The 23710-nt window shown below is 44.1% G+C and overlaps 1 protein-coding gene across 1 annotated transcript in view; it reads left to right on the plus strand.

Moving 5' to 3' along the window:
• LOC144807966 (uncharacterized) overlaps window positions 1-23710 on the plus strand; it is a 174349-nt gene that overhangs the window by 104607 nt on the left and 46032 nt on the right. The window contains exon 3 of the mRNA XM_078673553.1: window positions 20480-20529. The gene's annotated coding sequence lies outside the window, so the exon portion shown is untranslated. The remainder of the gene's footprint in view (window positions 1-20479; window positions 20530-23710) is intronic.

Below are 23710 nucleotides of genomic sequence, written 5' to 3' on the forward strand. Positions count from 1 at the left end.
AGGGGTTATTCAGTTCTGTACCTGAGATCTAGAATGGTTGAGGGCTGGTATCTCTCGTCTTTGGTCTCGATATTCCAGGCTGCCTGCAAGGGCTGCTTGGAAGCGCCGGAGCTGGATTTCTCGGCAGGAGAAAGCAGCGTCTCGTTCTCAGCGCGTCAGGAAGGCGGGGCAGCGCCAGCGGGGTCCGCTCTGTGCTGGCCTCTTCGGCAAGTCTCGCTGCTCCGATCTCGTCACCACCGCGTGTGTTTGCTTAAGGCAATGTCGGTAATATTTATACCTGTAAGGTGCCGAGAGTGACGTAAGGATGGACATAGATACGTCAATAAGGATGTCATACGAACTGGTCGTTAGCACATTCTTTACTGAAGTTCTCTGTGGAATCAAAACAATGGCCGCAGGGATTTTCCCAGGTTGTCATAGGTTTGATTTGTTTTGAGAACTCCGTATGCCTTATCAGGGGCTGTAGGAATAGTGCTTGCCTAATTAGATGGCAAGCGTTATTGATGAAGCAAAGCTTTGCATATTTTGCGGCTTGCCGAAATCAAGAACCTCGTTTATGTATAACAAGGTAATAAATGTACGTCTTACTAACATTTATATTAAGTTTGAGTAAAGTTTATGACGCTTGCCTATGTGTATTTCTAATGAATTTAATTCATGTCCTCTAAAATGGCCGCCGCTTGTATTTTAGTTACTGCGCATGCGTCAGCCACACTCACGTGTCCTGACGCGTCTGCAGAAGTGGAGGGAAAGTTATGCGCATGCGTAATTCATAGCTGTGCTTATCATGTGGTACAGCTCGTGCCACTGCTCTTGTGTCCGTGTCAATGTAGCTAACATTTAATGCAATTAAGTTTATTTCTTGATGATGAGTTAAAGTACAAACCCTGTGATGTGTTTTCATAATGACATTATTATGTATTAATTTGTTTTCGCTTACTTTTCATGTACCGCGGGAAATGGGGGTCTGAGTGAGAGGAGAGCCATATTGGAGGTCCCTTCTGCGCCTGTGCGACATTCGGCAGCACGAGGGACCTTGGCTGATGGAACATAGCCAGCTGGCAGTGATGGGCGAGATGCTCCTGAGAAAGTCACCTCTGCCCTGCGAGAACAGCGAATGTGGCTCCTTATGTGATACATTGTTATATTGCGCTACAGTTAGCTCATGGGAACCCCAAATCTGCTAGGCGGTACCCAAATATGTTAATGAAGGCTTCAATTCGCGTATTGTGATTGGTGTGTTACCCAAACCCTACCTTAGGACCAATCGAAATTGAGGGATTCTGACACTTTGCAACATTGGGGGGTGGTACACTGTCTCCAAACTGTATATCTACCCTGGGTTCACCTAGTGAACCGTCCGACTTGTCTGGTTTAGCTGACCTGTCACTGACCCAACGCACTCAATAGGTGACTGAAGATACAGAGCGCTGCGGAGCACTCTGTCCGAATTTGACCATAGACTAAGGTTCTACTGAACCTTAAAGTGCTGGCAAGGCACTTAGCTGGGAGTTCGCTGACCCAATCGGGGTCTTGATCGATAGCTGCAGAGCGGGTGGAGCGCAGGCGTTGCTTCCGAACTGTGGGTTCCGGTCCTATCCTGAAGAGGGTCCTGTCCTGAGGGTTTGCTGTCCTGTCCTGAGGGTCCTGTCCTGATTCTTATTCCGAGGGTATCCTGTCCTGTCCTGGGTGTCCATTCTACACCTGCTGTCCTTTGAGGGGTATCCTTCCTTGAGGGTTTCCTGTCCTTAACTGACCCGTGGCCAGGGTTTGGTTTCCACACCTTTTCTAGGTAAATATTACTCTGAACCTCTTGAAATTCTTGCACCTTCTGAATTTCTAACTTTTGCTTAAATAAAGTTCAACATTGCATATGTTATATTTCCATGCCTTTCCGCAACTATTGAACAGTCATTTATAATTTTGCAAAGTTATTCCTATGTCTTCTCATTTGTTAGAAATTATATTTTGCATAGCAGTGTGTCATTTTCTGATATGGTCTAGAACTTCGTTGCCTAGGTTGTTCAAAGGCCCATTCACCTTAAGTGAAGCGTGTTATTCATTATAAGCTCTCCTATAGTCACCCACACTTAGTCTATCCCTGTTTAGATAATACTGACTTGCATAGTATCTTTTCTCGTTACATTTATTTAGTACTTTGATGATTACTCTGTCATTATTTCTTTCTGCCTATGTGATTTACATTATCTTGGTTATTGATTGTCTTGTTTTATTGTACCTCATGCAAGAAAATATTGAACTTTAGATAAACATTTTAAAACTTCCAGTTGTCCGTGGTCATTTAAACAGTATTGAATGTTATTAGTTGGGTTTGTATTTTTCTGCCTTTTTTTTACAGCTAGCTCCCTGATTCATTGTGGTCATTAGGCACCCGCATCGGTGGATGGTAAGTCGGGTGCACCGAAATTTGGTAGCAGGGAACACACACACCAACCTGATAGAGCTCGTGAAGTCACCTGATCGATGTATATGGTGATTTGAAAAGTATATGGGCCCTGAAGCCGGAAACGGCGAAAACTGTTGGTCGGGTGGCCTCGCGCGCTCTATCAGTTTTTGGTAAGCAGAGGATGGTCATTATTGATTAGTTTGGTGATTAGTAATTTTTGATTTCACCATCAACTACTCAACTAATGGATCATTGACCTTAAGAGGGAAATAAAATAATTGCCCAAGTTAGATAAATGTCCAAGTCCTGATTCCTGACTCCAATGCTCAGAACCTGAAGACTGGCAAAGCAGTACTGGCAGGTGATGCAAGAAGTGGTGTGAGTATCAATAGGGTTGTGAAATGGTGTTAATATGCTAGCATGTTTTTTGAAGTGTTGAAAATATTAAGTTTTTTTCCTATTGGTGAAATTTAGCTCATTTTGAATTGATGGTGTTATTGATTATATTGGTAATTTCATAGGACATATTTTTTGGTTATTGATTACATGTTTTAACTCTTTATGTTAAGTTAGTGTCTTGTTCTATGTTGTCTGGAACACGCAGGTATGCACACCTGTGGAATCCCGGGAAGGAATAGCGGGTGGTAAATGGAAGCCACACTGCACTGAGGTTACTCGTCTGTTGGAATAACACTGAGAAGCTAAGGAGGGCTGGCAGTGTTAAATTAGGGACTTTTTTCTGTGTGAGTGATTAATAGCAAAGAGTTCGCTGGTGAAACTTTGGTCTGATATCACCTAGAAAGGGTCACACCAAAGGAGTAGCAGGTTCTTCTGAGCTTGATTGATAGCAAAAGGGTTCGCTGGTGAAACTTTGGCCTAAGATATATCCTGAAGGATAAGTCCAAAGGAGTAGCAGGTTCTTCTGAGCTTGATTGACAGCAAAAGGGTTCGCTGGTGAAACTTTGGCCTAAGATATATCCTGAAGGATAAGTCCAAAGGAGTAGCAGGTTCTTCTGAGCTTGAGTGAAAGGTAAGCGGAAGGGATTTACCTGTAGTGTTTGAAGAGTAAACGGAAAGTCTTACTTTGTGAAGGGTAAGCGGAATGTGTTACTCGCAGTGAATATAAATCTATCCTTTATTTAGCACAACAGACAGAGTAGCGAATGTATTTATGTTGTTACTAACAGAGTTATTGATTAAGAGAAATATTGCAGTAAGATTTTGTGGAGGGTCAGTGGTAGGAGTAAAACTGACTGAAATTTAGATTGACAGCTTTGGAGAAAAGAAATTGCATTGAACTATTGCAAAAATGAAACTGTTTGAAGGTTTAAAGAAGCTGTTAGGAGGTAAAGTGAAAAATTCGTTTTTTATTGGTGATGCTCCTGAAGGAACACCTGTGCATTTTATGTCTACCAGTTTGGGACAAAACACATGTATGTGGGTTCAACAATGGTGCAAGATTACTGAAAAAGAGGGTGCTTTGAGGTTTCCAAAAGATGGTACTTTTGAATTGCAAATTATTGACAAATTAAGGGAAGTGTTATGTGAAATAAAGACACCATCTAAATCTGCACAATTTGAGGCCTTAAGCCTGTGGGAAAAAGCAGCAAGAGAGAAAGCAAGTGAGGATGAAAAGGTAAAGCACCATATACAGGAGAAGGGAATTAATGCTGAAAAAGAGCTTCAAATAAATAATAATTCAGGGGATGAAATAATGGATGCATTGTTAACTGAGTGTCCACCACTTTATGTGGTTCCCATGAAAAATACTGAAAATAGTGCACCAGTAAATACTACAGGGGCTACTGCTTCTGTTGAACAGAGAGAAATACAGACCGAGAGAACTGTGCAGACATTTTATATTGAACCATTACCTGTTGATTCAGTACTGACAGTGATACCTCCAGGTGTTACTGCTTTAAATGTGCCTGATTTAGTCCAAGAATTGCAAACTGCAGATGCACAGATAATGCCTAGAAAAATTATGACTGTCCCAATTAATATGGTCCCTACTGAAAAAGTTGAAAGAGCTGCAGAAAAAGTGATCATGGAAGGGTTTATTTCAGAAACTAAGAATACACAGATTATTGAACAGAAATTACCCCAAGCACTAAAAGGTGAGGGAAAAATGGTATTTACAACATCTGCAGCCCAGGATAAAATAAATATATTTGAAAATGGGATTTTTCAAATCTGCTTAGAGGAAGCAGCAGTGATTAAAAATATAGAAAACATGGGGGAACATATTAACACAGGCCCTGAAAAAGAGAAACAGCTTAGTGTTTTAAATTCAACATGTGAACATGAAGAAATTAACTGTCCCTGCTGTTTAAATAATGAAAATGTGAACCAGTGTCAAGAAAAAGAATTAATTTCCCTGAGTAAGGAAAAAGCTACATGTTCATTAATTACTCATAATGGACTGACAGATTTGGCTCAAAAATATAAAACTGATGTTTCAGGAAGTTTTCCATTTCAGAAAAGTTTTAGGGTACACATGGATGATGAAGCAAATGAGAAAATGTGTTCTTCAGGAATGCATTTGCACATTGCAGAAATAAAATATGGTTTTAAATGCAATGAGCTTGAGAAATTAGGAGACAAGTGGGCTAGAAAACATGAGAAAAAAAAGAAACCACCAGATCTAGCAAGGAAAATGGATAAGGAAAAGAAGCCACCAGATATAATTGAGAAAAATAATAAGCAGAATGAGGGAGAAGCTTTTGCTTACTCATTGAGAGAAAAGGTGGGAGAAATGTATGTGCATATGCCACAGAATAAAAGTGAACTTGCAGCATTTCTGAACACAATCCCACAATTGAGAGACAAATTTATGCTGTGGTACCCACAAGTTGATGGATTTGATGAATTTTTAAAAGAGTTGTGCATTCATTTGGAAATGTTCTTTTACATTGCCATGCAAACAGAATTGTGGTTTGAATCTAAAGTTGTGGAAAGGCCAAGTGAAGAGACAATGAAAAGGGTTAGCATGAATGCACCATCATTTTCTGTTGTTATGGAGGAAAATATAGCAGTGATTATTTTCCTGAAGGGCAGAGGGCCAGCAAAGGATGTTGATTGGGTACAGATTAAAAGAGCACAGGATGGAAGTAAAGGTGTTTTGGTTTGTGCAAATTCAGGTATGGATGTTGTACTGCTGGAAAATGTGTCCTTTTGCCATCTTTATAACAGATTTGAGCATTGGAAGAAGAAAACTAAATTTAAACATGATGCACAAAAACATGGAGAATTGCAGATGCAAAATATGCCAGCTAAGCAAATGCAAATGTCAGTTCAAAAACAGGTACCTATGGCAGTAATTTTTCAAGCACAGATGGTCCCACAAAATATGGAAAATGCCAACATGAATTTAAATAAGTTGTCCAGAGCCAATGTGAATTATTTCCAGAGACAAAATCAGAACCCAGTTCAACAGGTTACTGTGTTTGCAAATGAGAGTTTTAACACTCACAATTCTGAATTTACCAATTCCATTGTGAGGGCAGTGGAAAGTCCAGATTTAGTTGCAGGAGTTTTAAAGAAAGAAATTACAAACCAAGTATTAGAAAATTGTGCACCAAAATTAGGCCCATTTGAGGAAGATTGCAAAACTGTTGTCTGTGACTCAGGCCTAGCAGGAAAACAATTATTTTGCAAATTAAGCAGCTCAGATTACTGTACATCAGATAATGTTATTTTTCAGATTCCTGATGAGGATGTACATTTTAAAATGGCGCATCAAGAGACAGTTGTAGCATTGTTTTCAGAAAAGACAGTTGAAAAATTACCTTCTGCTTTGGAAAAAATATTAAACACAGAAATAAGAGAGTTCACAGAGAAGGATGCCAGGCTAATAAAATGTGCTGAACATGTCTTATTAAAATTTGAACCAGATGACATGTATTCAGGAACACAATCAGTTGCAGGAATTTTACCAATAAAAGGATTTTTGATGGAACTGATTGGAAGTTTGTGTAACTTTCTGATCATAGGTTCACAGAAAATAAATGAAAAGAACAGAATAGTGCAGGAGATTAAAAGCATATTTTTTCCATGTTGTCCTGTGGTACCGAATCCAGCCAATATATTTTTTCACATTCCATGTGGTGAAGAATGGCTTACTTTTATTGATTTTTGCCAAGTTCATGTCACAGTGCCATTGCATGAGAATAGTCAGGAGTACTGTCAAAAAGAAGATGAATATCTGGGACACAAAATTGGAAAGGGAGGTAGAAAGGTGTCACCAGAGAAGGTGGAAATAATTTCCAAGATGAATCCACCTCAAATTCAGAAAGAAGTCAGGACATTTTTGGGAATGGTTAGCTGCTGTAGAGAGTGGTTAATAAACAGTTCCCTAGTGGCTAAGCCTTTACTGAGGCTGACACACTCAGGTGTGTCTGATCCGCTTCCATTGGACAACAACTGCACAAAAGCATTCCTAGAGTTGAAAGAGAAAAAATGGCGCGCCCCAGCACTAGGAATGAAAGTTTATTTGAAAGAAAATACACTAATTTGCAGTGAGAGGGAGGGCTGCGCTCTCTCATTGCTTATTCAAAAAGATGAATGTTTTCAAGGGTCTGTGATGTATTGCCCAATGGCCTTTGACCCTAACTTCACAGAAATGTCAGCAAATGGATTGGATTGTGATGAAACTGAAAATGAGTGTCTAAATATCATGAAAATATGCATAAAGCCAAATTCAGACTTGAAGGATGAACATCTGAGTCAGCCCAACAATGTCCATTTTGTAGATGGCCCATGTTTGAAAGGTGACACATTAAAAGCAGCACATGCTGTGCTCCTTATACATGATGTTGTCAAAGCTTCATGGCTTTTAGTAATTACCCCAGCCCAAAATACGAAATTGATTGCCCTTACCATAACATGCAGTATATCTGCTCAATTGGGAGTCACTGTTGTCATGGGAGAGAGAAATGCTAATTCAGTTGCACAAAATTGTGTTCTGTTAGCATGTACATTCTATGGAATCTTCACAGTTAAATTTAAAGAGGCTCAAGAAAATGTTTTTGAAGCAGCACAACAGGGTTGTATCAGAACTGTTTTTGAGAAAAATGAAAACTGCAAAGTGGCAAATGTGTTATTGCCAAGACTGATGCCCAGGTATAAATTGCCAGTTTCTCTGAAATCAGATCATAATGTGGTCTCAAAGATAATGAGTGCAGAACAACAGATTGGACAAGAAATGGATTGTAGCTATCTGCCTGAAGTGTCACGCATAATAAAGCAACACAATGGCAGCACAGAGTTACCTTTTGCAAAAGACTGTGTTTCAGCAACACTAAAGTGGCTTGAAAATGCATATGCAAATGCACTTGTGGAAAACACTGAGGAGAACACTAGCCATTGCTGTGTAGGTCTGGTTGATGTACAGTGTGCAGTTTCTCACCAGATTGCAGCTGCTACACAAGATCTGCATAATGGATGGTGCAACGGTTTTGATCTGAGAGATGTTGCGGTGAAACATCTGAATCTGATCAAAGTGAAAATAAGAGTGAAAGGCCTTGGTTGAAAAAGTGCAAAGGATTGATGGTGCTCTGTCAGAGTTTCTCAGCACCTAAGTAGTCCAATTTGCATGGAAAGTATGAGCCATACTGATGACAAGCTGATGACAATGAGTAAAGAAATGCTGAAACTGTCCTGTTGAATTCCTTTTTTATTATTTTAGTTACTTATTTTAAAGAAGACTAACTGTTCCAAGAAGCTACTTACAGATCTCTGCACTAAAACATTTGAGCTTGGCTATATATGATCTGATTACAGACCAAACTTATGTTTTGCCTTAGAAATAGAAGTAACATTCTTTATGCTCAGCTTTGCAATAAAATTTTTTTTTTAAAAAAAATAAAAAATAAAAAATACTGTCACTTGTGAAATGAAATATGTGTGATTAATTATAAATCATTTTATTATGATTTGAATTATCAAGAGGGTGGATTGATGGAGCAGATTTCATCTGCAGTCATGCATTGTTTTATTTTTTGTGCTTCAGACAGGCTGCATTTAAATTGCCACGCACATTTTGGTGCAGGTTCAAAACATGGCACATGAAAAACATGAAAAGTGAGGCCTATTCACTTCAGACTGAAAATGCTTTTGCTGAATTAAATTAACGTGTTTGTTTGCAATGTAGAGAAAAAGTGGCCTTTTTACCTTTGAAGATTTTTAATAGAATGTGTTTCTCTCTTCCCAGCACATCCATGTAAACTAAATGTATTATTCCTGTCTTAATAGACTTTGACTTGTTGCATATTTTGATAAACATTTTCAGTTAATAACACCTCTTTTTATAATGTGTGTGAATTAATAATGCACTTGGGACACATAATGGACTGATTTACATGAAATTAATATTATCTTTGTGTTTGTTTTATTTTTGGGGCCTACACAAAACATGGCTGCCTGTGAATCCATCAAGGCTTTGACTTTCAATTTAATGAGAAGGGAGCATGCGCAGACTGTGGCAGCTTTCCTCATGACAAGAACAGCGTGAACTGCACATTCTTGTCATTCTGCCAATGTACCAGTTAGTTAAAAGTATCCATCTACTGCGCTGAGAAGGAAGAAGGATGAATTAGATTGAAACATTTTTCCTAGTAAATGTTGCAAATGTTTATAAATGTATTTATTCATGTATGCTTCTTTTGTTAGGACTAGTGAAGTCAGGTTTTTAGAATGAGTCAGGGAAGTGTGACCTCATGCCTTTATGACTGACCAATCACGTAAGGTTCTCCTGAAAAATGTTACATCTTTGTGTACTCTGCCAATAATTATGGTATAAATACTGTCCTCTCTGGATGGGAGCCACTTCTTCTTTTTTCTCAGCTCAGCTGGCTTCTAGGGGTTATGTACGAGAAACGTCCCGGGAGATTGCTGAAGGGCGGGCTTGCGTCCGAGGAGTGTCAGGGGGAGGTTTCTTGCTTCCACGTCATATCTTGGCACTTTATGCCACATTCCTTTGAGGCCTGTGAAGGGCGGGCTGCTTTCCTCTTTAGACACAGACAGACAGAGAGTGCAGTGGATCAGGATAGGATTAGATGCTAATATGTTTTGACTAATTAATTAGGTCTAAAAGATTTATTTGTCTTATGCATTTATTTCTCTTAATGGGAGATTTTTTGCCAACTATTTAATTATTGATTAGCTTTGCAAGACTATTTTTCTTAGAAACTCTTTAAGAATTGTGACTGAAATTTTGCACCACATTTTCATAACTACATGTAATGCTTATATGCAGACTGTAATGTGTTCTGTATTATTGATATTTTTCCTGTTTTCCAAAATTCTGTAACCTAATTGATATTTTACTAATGAATAAAGGGTCAGAGAAAAATTAACTTTTTGACTAGAAAATAAAACCCTTTAAAATAATCAACAACTCTCTTTATTGGCTTACAATAATAATTGCATTTTGACTGTTCATCTTTATTTAAATTTCTCCTGATGGTAATACATGGTGTGAAGGGCCCAACACCTTTTGAGCGGTAAAATAGAGGTAGCATGAGGGTTTTGCATTGAGAAACTACCAGAAGAAATTACCGCTCTCCATCATTATGACCTAATCAGATAACGCGTTCCTGTGCCGTGGTGTGGCTTAATCAGGTAACGGTTTTTGCATCATGGGATGGCTGCTAGTTAATTGTTAACCAGAACAGGGTCAGGAATAGGGGGATCGATACAGAACCTATAGGAATACATCACAAAACCGAAAGTGAAACCTACGGTCTCGACGCCGGATACTGCGCAGGTGCAAATGTCGACTCCGAAAGTGCGCATCGCATTAGTCGGATCGAAGACTTCCGAGGCCTCGGCGCCGAAGAAGCCGAAGATGGCTGTCGAGCCGAAAGGCCAAGTCAAAGGCGCCGAGACTAAGTCTACCGCGCCAAAGTCTAAGGTGAAGGTGGTCGATGCTGGCGCGTCGGCGCCGAAGATGGTCGACGCCGGCAAGGGCCTTGTCGACCCGCAGAAGGCTGTCGACGCCCCGAAGAAAACTCTCGGCGACTCGAAGAAGCGACCTAATGACCCGAAGGTCCTCTCCGCCCCGCGTCCTCATGACAAGGCCAAGGGTGCTGGGCCACGAGAGTCGACTCCAAAGGTGGTATCAAAGGACTCAACTCCTAAGACGGCCTCGAAGGACTCCGCTGCACCAGCGCATCCATCTGCCGCATTCACCAAAAAGGTCACCGACTCCCTGCAGCGCATCAGGGACGGCACCGCGGCGGTCGAGCCGAAGGACCCTCCACCTGCGAAGCCTGTGGAGAAACCGGTTAAGGCGTCCACGCCGATCCTCTTTACCTTGCCGCCTAAAACGGCGCCGAAGGCTTTCACTCCTAAGCCAGGGGCCGGCGTGCCCGAGAAGGTCTCCTCGGCGCCGAAGGCGTCGTCGGTGGTCCACGGCCCGCAACCTCGACAACCTTCGGAGGATGAGCGTCAGGAACACTTCATCGACGCCGAAACGGGCAGGCTTTCCCTTCTGAAGCGGAAAATCACCCCAGAACCACAACTGGAGTCTTACAAGATCCCTATCAAGAAGAAGGACTCTGCTTGCTCTCCTGTCCTGGTGGAACCCCTTTCGCCACAAACCCAGGATGTGTCGCCTACTTACTCCGATGTGGACGCTGGTGAGGGTGATGAGGTGGATGAATACAGTTATCCAGTATACACAGACCCTGAAGATACCAATGAGCCCTGGTCAGCTGGTGGTGACCCTGGGGATCCTCATTCAGGACAAGACCCTCAACTCTTTTCTGCTAAAACTTCACCTACTGAAGACTCTGCTGCTTTTAATGCCCTCATTGAGCGGGCTGCTGACAATCACAATGTCCAGCTGCTTGCTGACCCTGTGGATGTGGATTTCCTCTTTGACACTTTTTCAGTGTCGGAAAAGACTGTGAAAACTCTGCCTATGCTAAAAGGTGTTTTGAAGCATGCTGCTGAGGTCTTTAAGGAACCTACATGGGCGAGGGTGATAAACCCTAGGATTGACAAGAAATACAAGGCGGCGCCTACTGATCCTACATACATTAAAGGACAGTTGTCTCTGGACTCCCTTGTCGTCTCGAATGCCCGGAAGAGGGCCAATTCTCAGACTACGGGTGATGCTCCTCCCCCAGACAAAGAATCCAAGGTCTTTGAGGCTTTGGGGAAAAGGGTGGCAGCACAGGCAGCCAACATATGGCGCATCTCTAACACACAGACGCTTCTAGCACGCTATGACAGGGCGCACTACGATACACTAGAGACCCTGTTGCAACACCTGCCTGATCAGTACAAAGAAGGGGCAGAGATGCTAATTCAAGAGGGGAAGCTAATCTCCAACGCTTCCATTAAGTGCGCTCTGGATGCAGCCGATACCGCTGCCAGAGCTATAAACACCAGTGTTATGCTTCGAAGACATGCCTGGCTGAGAATCTCTGGACTTAAGCCAGACATCCAGACCACCATCCTGAACCAAACGGTTAACCCAGATCACCTGTTTGGCCCAGAGGTCGACACCACCCTAGAAAAAATGAAATAGGACACGGACACTGCAAAATCCATGGGTGCCTTGCAGTCCCAGCAGTTTCGGGGTGGGTCCTTTCGCCGCTCCAACACTAGAACCATCTCAAGGGGTCAGCTTTCCCAATCCACGCAATACTACAAGGGCAACACCCACACTACTTATGCCAACAAGAGTCGAGGTGGATATCGCGGCAACAGCGCCAAAGGCAGAGGACGTGACAACAACAGCTCCAGGTCCTCTACCTCCAGCAAACAGTGACGCCTTGTCACTGCCCCCCGACCACACAACACCGGTCGGGGGGAGACTCCAGCAGTTCCTGCCCGTCTGGAAGTCCATCACCACGGACAGGTGGGTCAGAACACTTATCCAATACGGTTATTGTCTGGAGTTAACGTCCACTCCACCCAACATGCCCCCAAAACACCGTCCTATGTCGGACGAGCACTTGCACTTATTGCAGCAGGAGGTCGCAGTCATGCTGCAAAAAGGGGCAATAGAGCTCGTGCCTATGCAAGAAAGAGGCACAGGGGTCTACTCCCTGTACTTCTTAATACCAAAGAAGGACGGGTCCCTCAGGCCCATTCTGGACCTCAGGCCACTCAACCATTACATCCTGTCGGAGCACTTCCATATGCTGACCCTGCAGCAAGTGCTCCCGTTGCTCCGTCAGGGGGATTTTCTCGCAACTTTGGACCTGAAGGATGCGTACTTTCACATTCCACTGCACCCTTCACACAGGAAATACCTCTGGTTCACCATACAAAACCAGCACTACCAGTTCAAGGTTTTGCCTTTCGGTGTCACCACGGCACCCAGGGTGTTCACAAAGTGCCTGGCGACAGTGGCGGCGCATCTCAGGAGACGGAACATCCACGTCTACCCCTATCTGGACGACTGGCTCATCCAAGCGAAGTCGGCCCAGCAGTGCGCCGCACACATGTCCCACACCATTCACCTCCTGCACGATCTGGGATTCTCACTGAATTACCCAAAATCCCACCTCCAGCCCGCCCACATACGGCAGTATCTGGTTGCGACCATAAACACTCTGGCAGCCACAGCGCAGCCGAATTCAGTGAGAGTCAGCAGCATTCAATCGCTGATCCAAAAATTCAGGCCTCAACACTCACTTCCAGCGAGAGTGTTCATGCAGTTGATAGGCATGATTGCCTCCTGCATTTCCATAGTCCCGCACGCGAGACTACATATGCGCCTGCTTCAGGAGTGCTTAGCACGTCAGTGGACTCAGGCTCACGGGCAGTTGAAAGACCTAGTGTTGGTGAGCGGTCGGGCATACAACTCTCTGCATTGGTGGAATCCACAAAACCTTTGCAAGGGCCGACCGTTCCAAGAGCCTGTGCCACTGATTACACTGACGACGGACGCTTCTCTCCAGGGATGGGGAGCGCATGTACTCCATTACACTGTGCAGGGCCTATGGACACAACAGCAGAGGAAGATGCACATCAATATTCTGGAACTGATGGCAATCTTCATGGCACTGAAAGCCTTCAAAGTACATCTGTGCAACAAGGTCGTGTTGATCCGGACGGACAACATGACGGCCATGTACTACATTCAGAAGCAAGGAGGTACACACTCTCCGCAGCTGTCTCATCTGGCTCAGAGCATGTGGAAGTGGGCCATTCAAAGGAACATCTTCCTCATGGCAGAACACCTCCCGGGCAAGGACAATCAGATGGCGGACCTGCTCAGCAGGCACAGCCACCAAATGCACGAGTGGGAGATAACATCCATCAGTTCTCCAACCGTACTTCCGAAGGTGGGGTCATCCAGAGATCGACCTCTTCGCCACAAGGGAGAACGCAAAATGCCAAAGCTTCGCCGCCAGGTTCCCACACCCACAGTCGCAGGGCAATGCGATATGGATGAACTGGTTAGGCAGATTTGCGTACGCTTTTCCCCCGGCACCTCTGATACCGCTGGTGGCACGCAAGCTCCGGCAGCACTCGATAACTCTCATTCTGGTTGCTCCAACGTGGGCTCGACAACCATGGTACACCACGTTTCTGGAACTGTCCGTGGTACCGCATCAGAGGCTACGTCTCACACCCAGCCTTCTGACGCAGAGCCATGGCGACATTCTGCATCCAGATCCGCAACAGCTCAACCTGGCGATCTGGCTCCTGAAGTCCTAGAGTTTGGCTACCTGCACTTGCCTTCTGACTGTATGGAGATCATTCGGGAGGCAAGGAAGCCCACCACCAGAGCATGCTATGCAGTGAAATGGAAGCGGTTTGTACTTTATTGTGCAGACCACAACATTAACCCGCTGGATGCTTCTATTCAGAATATCATCTGTTACCTTTTCCATCTATACAAATGTAATCTGGCATATGCTTCCATTCGCATACATCTGTCTGCAATGGCCGCTTACATCCAGAATAGGCAGCATCTCTCCCTCTTCAGGGTGCCTGCCATTAAGGCTTTTCTGGAAGGACTCAAATGAGTCATTCCTCCGCGGACCCCACCAGCTCCGGAGTGGAACCTCAATGTGGTCCTCACCAGGCTGATGGGTCCTCCCTTTGAACCACTGCATTCCTGGGAACTTCAGTTCTTAACGTGGAAAGTGGCTTTCCTCATAGCAATTACATCGCGACGGAGGGTTAGTGAATTACAAGCCCTTACTATCCAAGAGCCAATTATACAAATTCACTCCAACAGGGTAGTGCTTCGCACTAACCCTAAATTTCTTTCCAAGGTTGTGTCTCACTTCCATATCAACCAAACTATTGAGTTACCTGTTTTCTTTCAAAATCCAGAGTCATTGGCGGAGCGGATGCTCCACACCCTTGACGTCAAAAGGGCCCTAATGTATTCCATCGATAGGACCAAGGATTTCCGGAAAACTAAGCAACTCTTTGTCGCCTTTGCACCACACCACAAAGGTAACCCTATTTCCAAGGCGGGTATTGCTAGGTGGATCGTTAAATGTATCCAGATCTGCTATCTGAAAGCAAAACGTACCCTTATCATTCCACCAAGAGCCCACTCCACCAGGAAGTTGGGGGCCTCTATGGCATTCCTTGGAAACATTCCTTTGGAAGACATATGTAGAGCAGCCACATGGTCTACCACACATACATTTACAAAACAATACTGTGTTGATGTGCACTCCAAACAGCAAGCAGCTGTAGGGCAGGCTGTTCTCAAAACACTTTTCCAAACTGCTGCAGCTGGCACGGGTGGCCGCCGCTAATGGAGGGACTGCTATGTATTCTATGCACAGATATGAATTCAGCAGCCCACATGCCTCGAACCGAATATGCTACTTACCAGTATGCATCTGTTCTTGGCATGTAGGGCTGCTGACATTCATATCGCCCGCCCTCCTCCCCGGTGCCTGTAGCAGCTGCAGAATTCACTTATACTTCTAGCATGGTCATCATTCACTGAGTTTCACTCCATCTTGGCCTCAATGGCTAAAAACAATCTGGGGATGGAGTCGATGCCCATGCGCACTGTAGTCCAGGGGAGGAGCCACCTATCTCGTGATACTTCGAAGACTCTTCCAGGACAACAATGTGCAATCATCCGGACCCAACACTAGGCGGCGATCTATGCACAGATATGAATGTCAGCAGCCCTACATGCCAAGAACAGATGCATACTGGTAAGTAGCATATTCGTTACGCAACAACAGCATTGAAGAAAAAATAACAGCGATACCAAGTGGGACACGCTGTTGTTTTCTTACAAGTTCCTGCCGACTCCGTAAGTGACATCATGTGACGCAAGGTAAAGCAATCATGGCGAGTGTCTCATGGTTGGCTTATGGCTGGAATAGTAAACTAGACGTGGATGGGCGTGACGGGCATCCGTCAGGTCGTCATGTGATCGAGCCGACGGGTGACGGCGAATCTAATCTGTGTGTGATTGGTCGGCGTTCATTTCCACTCACAGGCGGTGAGATGAATCCCGTTCGTGATCTCTAACCGGGGTGTTTAATCACAGCACCGTTGGGACGTCTGTACGATTCAGAATATTGAATTTGAGGTAAGTGAAAAGTCTGTCTACTGTCTATGTGTGAGTAATATAGGGCAACATGGTTGCAGTTTGGAATGGGTGTGTAGTAGTCTACGGATATACTGGCATGTGTCAAGTAAAATAATCAGATCGGGAATGGTGTGCACTGGTCAGCTAAACCTGTGTATAGGATTAACTGGGTCGCGTTACGCTGCAAGAGAGGAATTTTAAATAGATTGGTTATTTGAGTTTTGCTTGTGAATATTCGCTTGACCATGAGTAAGATAGCTTAGCATTAAAATCGCCCCCAGACAGATTCCTACTAACTTGAAAGAGTCTTTGGATTTTCCAATAGATGCAATAAATTTAATCACATTTATAAAATGCATATTTTGAACAGAATGAAAATCATTGTTACAAAAATTAATTATCCAAAAGGAAATTCACCCAAAATTGTTATCTGTATGTACAGTTTTTATGCATCCCCCTGTCTTAATATTGACCCAGATTGATAAACCCCCAAATGGTCGACCCTGCTTGGGGGTTGTTGCTAGGATGTTATAAGCCCTTGATTACATTGTGGTCTGTTCATTTTCCTTTAGCGCCAAGACGCCTCAGCAGTAGTGCGCTCTATAAATATTTTCATTCATCTTCATTCATTCATTCATGTTATGGCACTCAAACCACTCAATATACAATTCTTGTGTGGCCCATGTTTCCTGAAATAAAAGGATATCTTAGTCTTTAATGAGTTGTACCCAATCTGGCTGGTGAAGTTTAGAGTACAACCGTGCAATATTCCAGCTTAAGATACAGAGGTCTGGACTTGCTGAGGCCTTCGTTTACATAGGGGGGGGGGGTAAGTGGGTTGTGGGAATAGTACACCCAGTTACTGGCAGGGCATGAGTTAACCTAATAGCAGGATCAGTATTTTCCCCAAAAGTTGATAGTCTGTCTTGGGTCTCTAATCCAGACAATGCCTGGAACCTATTAGAGGTAGTAATTCAAGAGGAATTGTTGGTGAAAGTAGCATGACTTGGTTTGTAGAAATAACCAAGGGGTAGTGCACATATGTTAGTGCTATTAGGTGTTATAAATTCGCAACCCCTTAGTAGGTGTCTCACCAAAGAAGGTCTGCGAAAGTTAATTAGAATACTTTCCCCTTTGATATTTTTTGTAGATGCACTGACTCACCCAACCCTGCATGCCTAATACTATCCTTTATTTCGGATACATGGAAGCTTCTATGCCTTGATACTCAGTCCACACATTTATTGCGTAGCTGGTCCCATGACTCATGCTGATCCCACTTTAAAGTAGGTACTCCTGCCAGTACCAACACATAAGGACAAGCAGCGGGCGGCAGACTCAGGACATCCTGATTAGCCATTCATACTTGGGGCGGCGGGAACATTAATGCACGAGGTACTAGACAACCTGTTCTTATTCGAGCCCCTGGGCCTGTTTAACCTAGTAGCACCATCCCTGGTGGGGTTGGTATTTGAAATGGTTATTGGTATAGGGGGTTGTGGGGGGGAGGACCCGTTTCTATCTATAGGCAATTGAGGCAGCCTCTGGATTGATTGTATATCGGGTGAAGGGTGATTGCAGGAGCAGCAACTCTGGCGGTTTGCAACACAATTTTTGCATCTAAAATACTCATACCAACACCAACTGTATCGATGGCCCTGCTCCCATCAATCTCTTTGATTTTGGCCACCTTTTCCCCCACTGTCCCCTTAAAACGCTTGGCTACTAAAATAGCCACCCGTCTTCTTATCCAGGGTAGATGAAAAGAACTGCTGGGGAAAGAGTTGTGACCTCATTCTATGCCAATCTTTGGAGAGGATCTGTGTCTCCTGGAGGAGGCACACATCTGCCTCCATGTTATCCAGGTAGGAAAGGATGGACATCCTTTCATTGGGATTGTTGAGACCTCTCGCATTGAGAGTGAGAATTTTCAGTGTGGGCTGGGAAATAGCGTGTCATAGTGAGTGCACCAGCTTTGGCCTGTATTTGGGTCCCTGTGACTCCTCTTCCCCCCTGAGCTCCCAACGTCTGCCCGGCCTCCATTGCCCTTTGATCCTCTCTTCAACGCCATTAACCTGCTTACCAGTTCTCCACCCTCCCCTCCCTAACCCCAACTTAGAAACCCATTAACCTCAAATTGTCCAGGGCCCGCTATTCGTGCGTGCGCGTCCTTGGAAGTCGGAATAGTTGGGAACGTGTGTGGCCTGTTCCCTGTGTCTCTACACTCCCCGTGTCTCTACGCTCCCCGCACACTTCTTCGCCGCCCACCCAGCCTTGCAAATGTCACTTGTCTGTCCCTCAGTCGTTCACGGTGTCATCATGGGGGAATGTCTCCTTCGACAATGTCTCCAGCACTGCCAGTCTTTCTTATGCCATGGTCTTGGGGTCCGGTCTCGTTGCTCGCTCTGTGCTACTCCTCCCGTAGACCTTATGTCCTCTTTCTCGAGGAGTTTTGGTCTGTGGGCCCTCTGTCTCCTCCTGGATTGGATTCTCGATGCCTAGCACCTGGCAAGTGTCCTGCATGGATCTGAGCTGGAGGAGTTTGCCCTGCCATATGAAAATCAGCCGGAAAGGGTGACCCAAAGAATACGGTATTCCTTGATTTCGAAGACGCAGGGTTGCCACTCGGAACTCCCTACAATTTTGAAGGTGTATTAGAGCCAGGTCCTGGTAGAAAGCTATGGAGTGGTCCTGATGTCTTAGTAGTTGCTTGTCCCTGGCAACACGTAGCATACACTCTTTTAGTTGAAAGTCTGGAATGTAAGCCAAAATATCCGGTGGGGGCGCCCAGTATGCTCCTGAAGAGACTCTGCAGGTATTGTGTGATGTCTGGCCCTTCTTCTTTAGGTGGAACTCCCTTCACACGGATGTTGTTTCGCCGAGACCGATTCTCCAGGTCTTCTGTGTGTGCCTGGAGATCGATCTGTTGAGCCTTGAGCCGGACTATCTCTTGCTGTAGAGGCTCCACCTCCTCTTCCCGCGCTTGCTTCTGATCCTCGACGGAGGCCCTACGGTCCCCAACGGCATCAACATCCCGCCTTATCAAAAGGCGGTACGTTGATGCTGTTTGGGAACATGTGGCCTCCATTGGTTATCTCCTTCATCTCCCCCGCTATTTCCCTTTTCAACGTTTGCAAGTCGCCTTGTAATGCACCGAATAGCGACTCTAAAAAGGCGTGGGTGACTGGGGCTTCAGAGGTGTCTACCTCTTGGCTGATTTGTGTCGTTGGGGAGAGCCTCCCTTCTCCGCTGCCGGTCATCGGGAGCTTGATCAGCATCTTTTTTAGATTCTGATCCTTCTTGCTTCTCGCTGAGGACATGGCTGCTATATCTCTTACCACATCACCAGACCGGCCTGCCTTGTCGTGGGGGTCACAGACTCAGTGGGTGGCAGTCACCGAGTTGTCCTCCCGCTGAGCTCCACTACGCTGTTGCTTGATGGTGAGGGCCCGAGGTGTCACTCCTTTCAGTCTCATCCGGGCCTTGCTGGTTTCGACCGTCTGCTATTGCCCTGCTGGGCATCTGCTGCTTGTTCTCAATACTCTAAGCACTTTGCGCCCGTACCTGCTGGGAATCCCCTGCAGGCCAGCAGCCCTATCTTAGCCTGGAGCACTAGATGTCTTCTAGGACCAACGCGGCTAATTCCTGCACCATGTGCTTGCAGGCCGTGGCCTCCGGTTTCCTCTGACTTGGCAGTCAGCTCCAGAGAGACTAATCCATGCCCTGGCCCCTCATCCATTGGCACCTTGTAATTCTTACAGCGTTACAGTTCATATCTCATTCTCCTTATTGGATTTTGTCATTTTAGTGTCATTTTGTCCAATACACTTTACTTTATTTTTCTATTTCGGTTTGGGTTTTTTATTGTTTTGTATTTTGACTTTTAATTTTTTGGTTAAATATTTTACATATTACCTTAAGTTAAGCCTGCCTGTTCGGTGCTTACCAGGGGGTTGATCCTAGGTTAATTGAATGGCTTTGAAAGTTCACTCTGACAACGGTTGTAATTGTTCCTCATCTACTGCAAATAATAATTCAGTTTTCTTACAGAAGCTATCTAAAATTATCTGCAAAATAGGCCGTTGATAACCTACCAGGGTTGAAGCACCATGTGGACAAATTGGAATATGGGACGAGTATTGTGTGGCAATAGACCCTCTAAAAAACTTCAGCTTACAGACGAACCAAGAATCGCGCTTGAATCTCACAACTTTTTAAAACAAGGTAGTCAGGAAAGTGTGGCGAATATATTGCAGCTCCTTGTATTTTGACAGCCACAAGCAAATTTGAAAACCGAGTGGATGTATGTAGCAGAGATGAGTCTGTTCACCCAATGTGAGTGGTGATATCCGCTTTGCTGATCTGCCTGAAGTTATGATGCTGCTGACAGTAGCGTGTCTGCTAAAAGCGATGGCGTAACTGGTGGAACTACAAAGCCAAATAAGAGAAATTTATCTTACGACATCGCAGTCTTCGTGACTGAGACCAGTAATACTGAAGACTCTGAGGCTCACAGCAGTAATTTCTCCTTTCAGAGCGTTATTGCTGCAGATGGAGTGAAGCCGGAAGCAAGCACATTACTAAGGTACCAACAAAGTTTAATATTGTTCATTTGTATTAACTGTTTCTCTTTTGCAGCATTTGGAAATGCATTTTCTAGTTTTGTTGCTTTTTGTTTAGTTTTTTCTTGTAGGCTGTTACCTTTGGTTTAAAGGGAATGATGTTGTAGTGTGTGACCTTAATGCTGCAGTTTGCATTTCATTACCATCATTTGCTTATCCTGGAAAATCTCCAGGGTGCAGGAGGTTTGCTGTTTCAGAGTTCTTTCTTCAGCTTCTGGACAGTTGTTTCTCTGTGGCAAACTGTGGTCCTGTTTCTCTGCTCTTCTTGTAGCAGCTCCTATCAGAGCTTCATCCTCCCGCCAACGATAATATGGTGCCAGGCATCACCCAGCACACAACACAGTCTATGATGGGCTATGTCTATCTGTTCGGCGCAGTTAGAGCGCGGATGAAGCCATGAGGCTGTGAATGTAACCTAAGAGATTAAGATGAAATGAAGAGCTTACCTCCTTCCTGAGTGGCTCAAGACTGCTGTGTGCAGACCTGATAGCTGGCAGCACTCTGGAGTATGTATATATAAATCAGATTTTGTTGGAAGTAACCTGCAATATAGTGGCAGGCAGCACCCTGCCAACAAGTAGGATTTCTCATAGTATTTTATTTCCTGGCACATTAATGGTGATAGTCTTTTAACAGGCAGAAGAACAACACTTGACCATATATTTTCCTGGGTTTGTCTTTAAAATGACTTACCCATTAGGAATGGCATTTCGTTGTGCTGGAATAATAACACAAATTATCTTGCACTCTGCTATGATGTTGCACAGATCTTTGGCTGCAATACTTACATGTTTCATTCAAACATGCTTTCTACAGGCCACATACATGATTTGCTGCTGTAGAGAAATAATGCTCCTGTGTACTGTGGCAGACTCAGAAATATTGAAAAACGTAATGTTTTCTCTTTCAGCACTTCCTAGTAACACCTTTCACTTTTTGACTCAGTCATTTGGCAGAAACATAACTTTGTACCATTAAAATAGTTGTAATGGGGAACATTCGTGTGGGGTTAGGACTGGCTCGACCAGAGTGCTTGCTGACTTGGAGGAGTATGGAGTTGACCACCTTGCCTGGTCCGGTGTGTAATCAAGCCAGCGGTGCTTTGCTGCAGGCTCATTTGCCCTGATAGCTGGTCAACAGTTGAAGAGGAGGAGGTGAAGAGCTGTCTAAGTGTGCCATGAGGCTGGCATTTCAGTACATCCCTGAGAAGTGAGCTTTGAGTCGACGTAGTGTTCCTCTTATACCACGTGCAATTCATCCTCTCCAAAGCCTCAAGAATTCCTGGATGTGAAGGGTGGCTGATTCTGATTGGGTGCTTGATGGTTTACCAGAAACTCATGTTTTTGATTGTTCATGTTTGTCAGTAGTTAATTAAACACTCCCAGGGGTTTTATCTCTTCAGTTGACACAAGCTGCAGTAAAGGTTTCTTTGTCGTTGCAAACAAATATGAATGAGCCTCTGTAGGTCAAAGAATGTTGTGTTCTGAAGTTGCCAAAAACTATTCTCTCTGATAAAAGGAGATTCTAGTGGCACTGTGAGCAAGCTAATGCAAAAATAGTCTGACATACTCGGCTGGGGTGTACAGAGGCAGTCTGCCACCAGATCCACAGTATATGTTATCTAAAAACAGCGCAGGTCCTGCATGAAAGGTACTATAGGAACTACACTACATGGCGCCACCAACGTTTGGTACTTATTTAACAGTAGAATCTGAGTAGCTCAGTTGGGGTTATTCCCAGAGACCCCTACTTACAAAAACTAGAGTCGTGGAGTGGGTGGGCACAAAACTCTGCCGCAGCTGAGTAGGCAAGATAACCTATGTATTGGTTGTTGTTTAATCAAGCTTGAAGGAATTTACCTAAATTGTGTATAAAACCGTACCTTAAAATTCCTTCGACAGTTATTCTGTGTCTTAAACACTATGTGTAAGAAGGAGCCTTAACCCCAATAACCCAGGCACTTAATCAGTCTGAAGAAGATGATGTCAATGCAATACGGATTGCTCCCAATGTAAAGCATACTCTGACAGTTAAACTACTCAAACATGGGTTACCACCTAGAGGAGGTGTAGTAATATTCGTGATAGAGGCTTTCCAGACAGAGGTATTCTACTCATAGGTTATATTCCCAGCAGCGAATTCCGTAACAGAAACTTTTCATTATTACACACATGAAGAAGTTTCAGCGGTCTACACTCCGTTTGCGGTGATTGAGATTCCGCTTACCTACCAGGATAATTTTTTCTGGTTTAATGGCGCCGTACCCCACGTTACTACAAGAGCAAGCCTTAGTCCTTTAGGAAGACCAGGAGCAACATGGCCGATATTAGCGGCCTATGCACCACATCCTGACATTGACACAATGCCACGTGATGAACTGCTTGTTCAACTCAAAGAGTTGATAAAACTTTACAGAAACATGACACACTTCGTCCTGAGGACACTACCGGTCCAACCTACAGTAATTACACTTAATGCAGCTCCTACACAGAGCACAGGTACTAAAATTACTCCACAAACATTACACACGGAAATGGGCAAAGTGCCCTCAAAACCTGAACAAATTCCTTTCTGGGTAGCTCAGAAAATAACCCAGTTAGAAGCAGTATTCCCAAATACAACACCATTTGAAAAACACAGAATGTTAACAATCTGCTTGCCCATGGGGATAACACCACAGTTAGAGGATTGCGCCTCTAGGGGTACAGTCTTTGCTGCCATATATACAAGAACTCATGGTATTCCTTCATTAGCAATAACACCAGATGAATGAAGACAAATACAAAACGAGTACGGAGCAGAACTTGCCCTAAACTTAGGGATGAAGTTAATAAATAACTACAACCAGGTATCCGCCATAATACTAGCTAACATTAAAGTGGAAGCTAAACAACCAAAACAAGTGCCAGCACTGAAACCTAATGGCCTAAATACTTTAATCAACAGACTAGAAACTTCAATTTTTAGTCATGTGGTTGAATTAATCAATATATTGGACTCTGCCTCACTGAATAGAGTCAAAGCCCTTGGTTGTTTGGTTATTAAAGTGGACGCAGCATTAGTGTCAATCCGCTAACGCCTACGGGAGTTCTCTCCATTAGAACAGGTGAATGAACTACCCAAAATAATTGAAACTGCATATGC

The sequence above is a fragment of the Lissotriton helveticus genome, chromosome 1_2, assembly GCF_964261635.1.
Source record: "Lissotriton helveticus chromosome 1_2, aLisHel1.1, whole genome shotgun sequence".
NCBI classification, from domain to species: domain Eukaryota; kingdom Metazoa; phylum Chordata; class Amphibia; order Caudata; family Salamandridae; genus Lissotriton; species Lissotriton helveticus.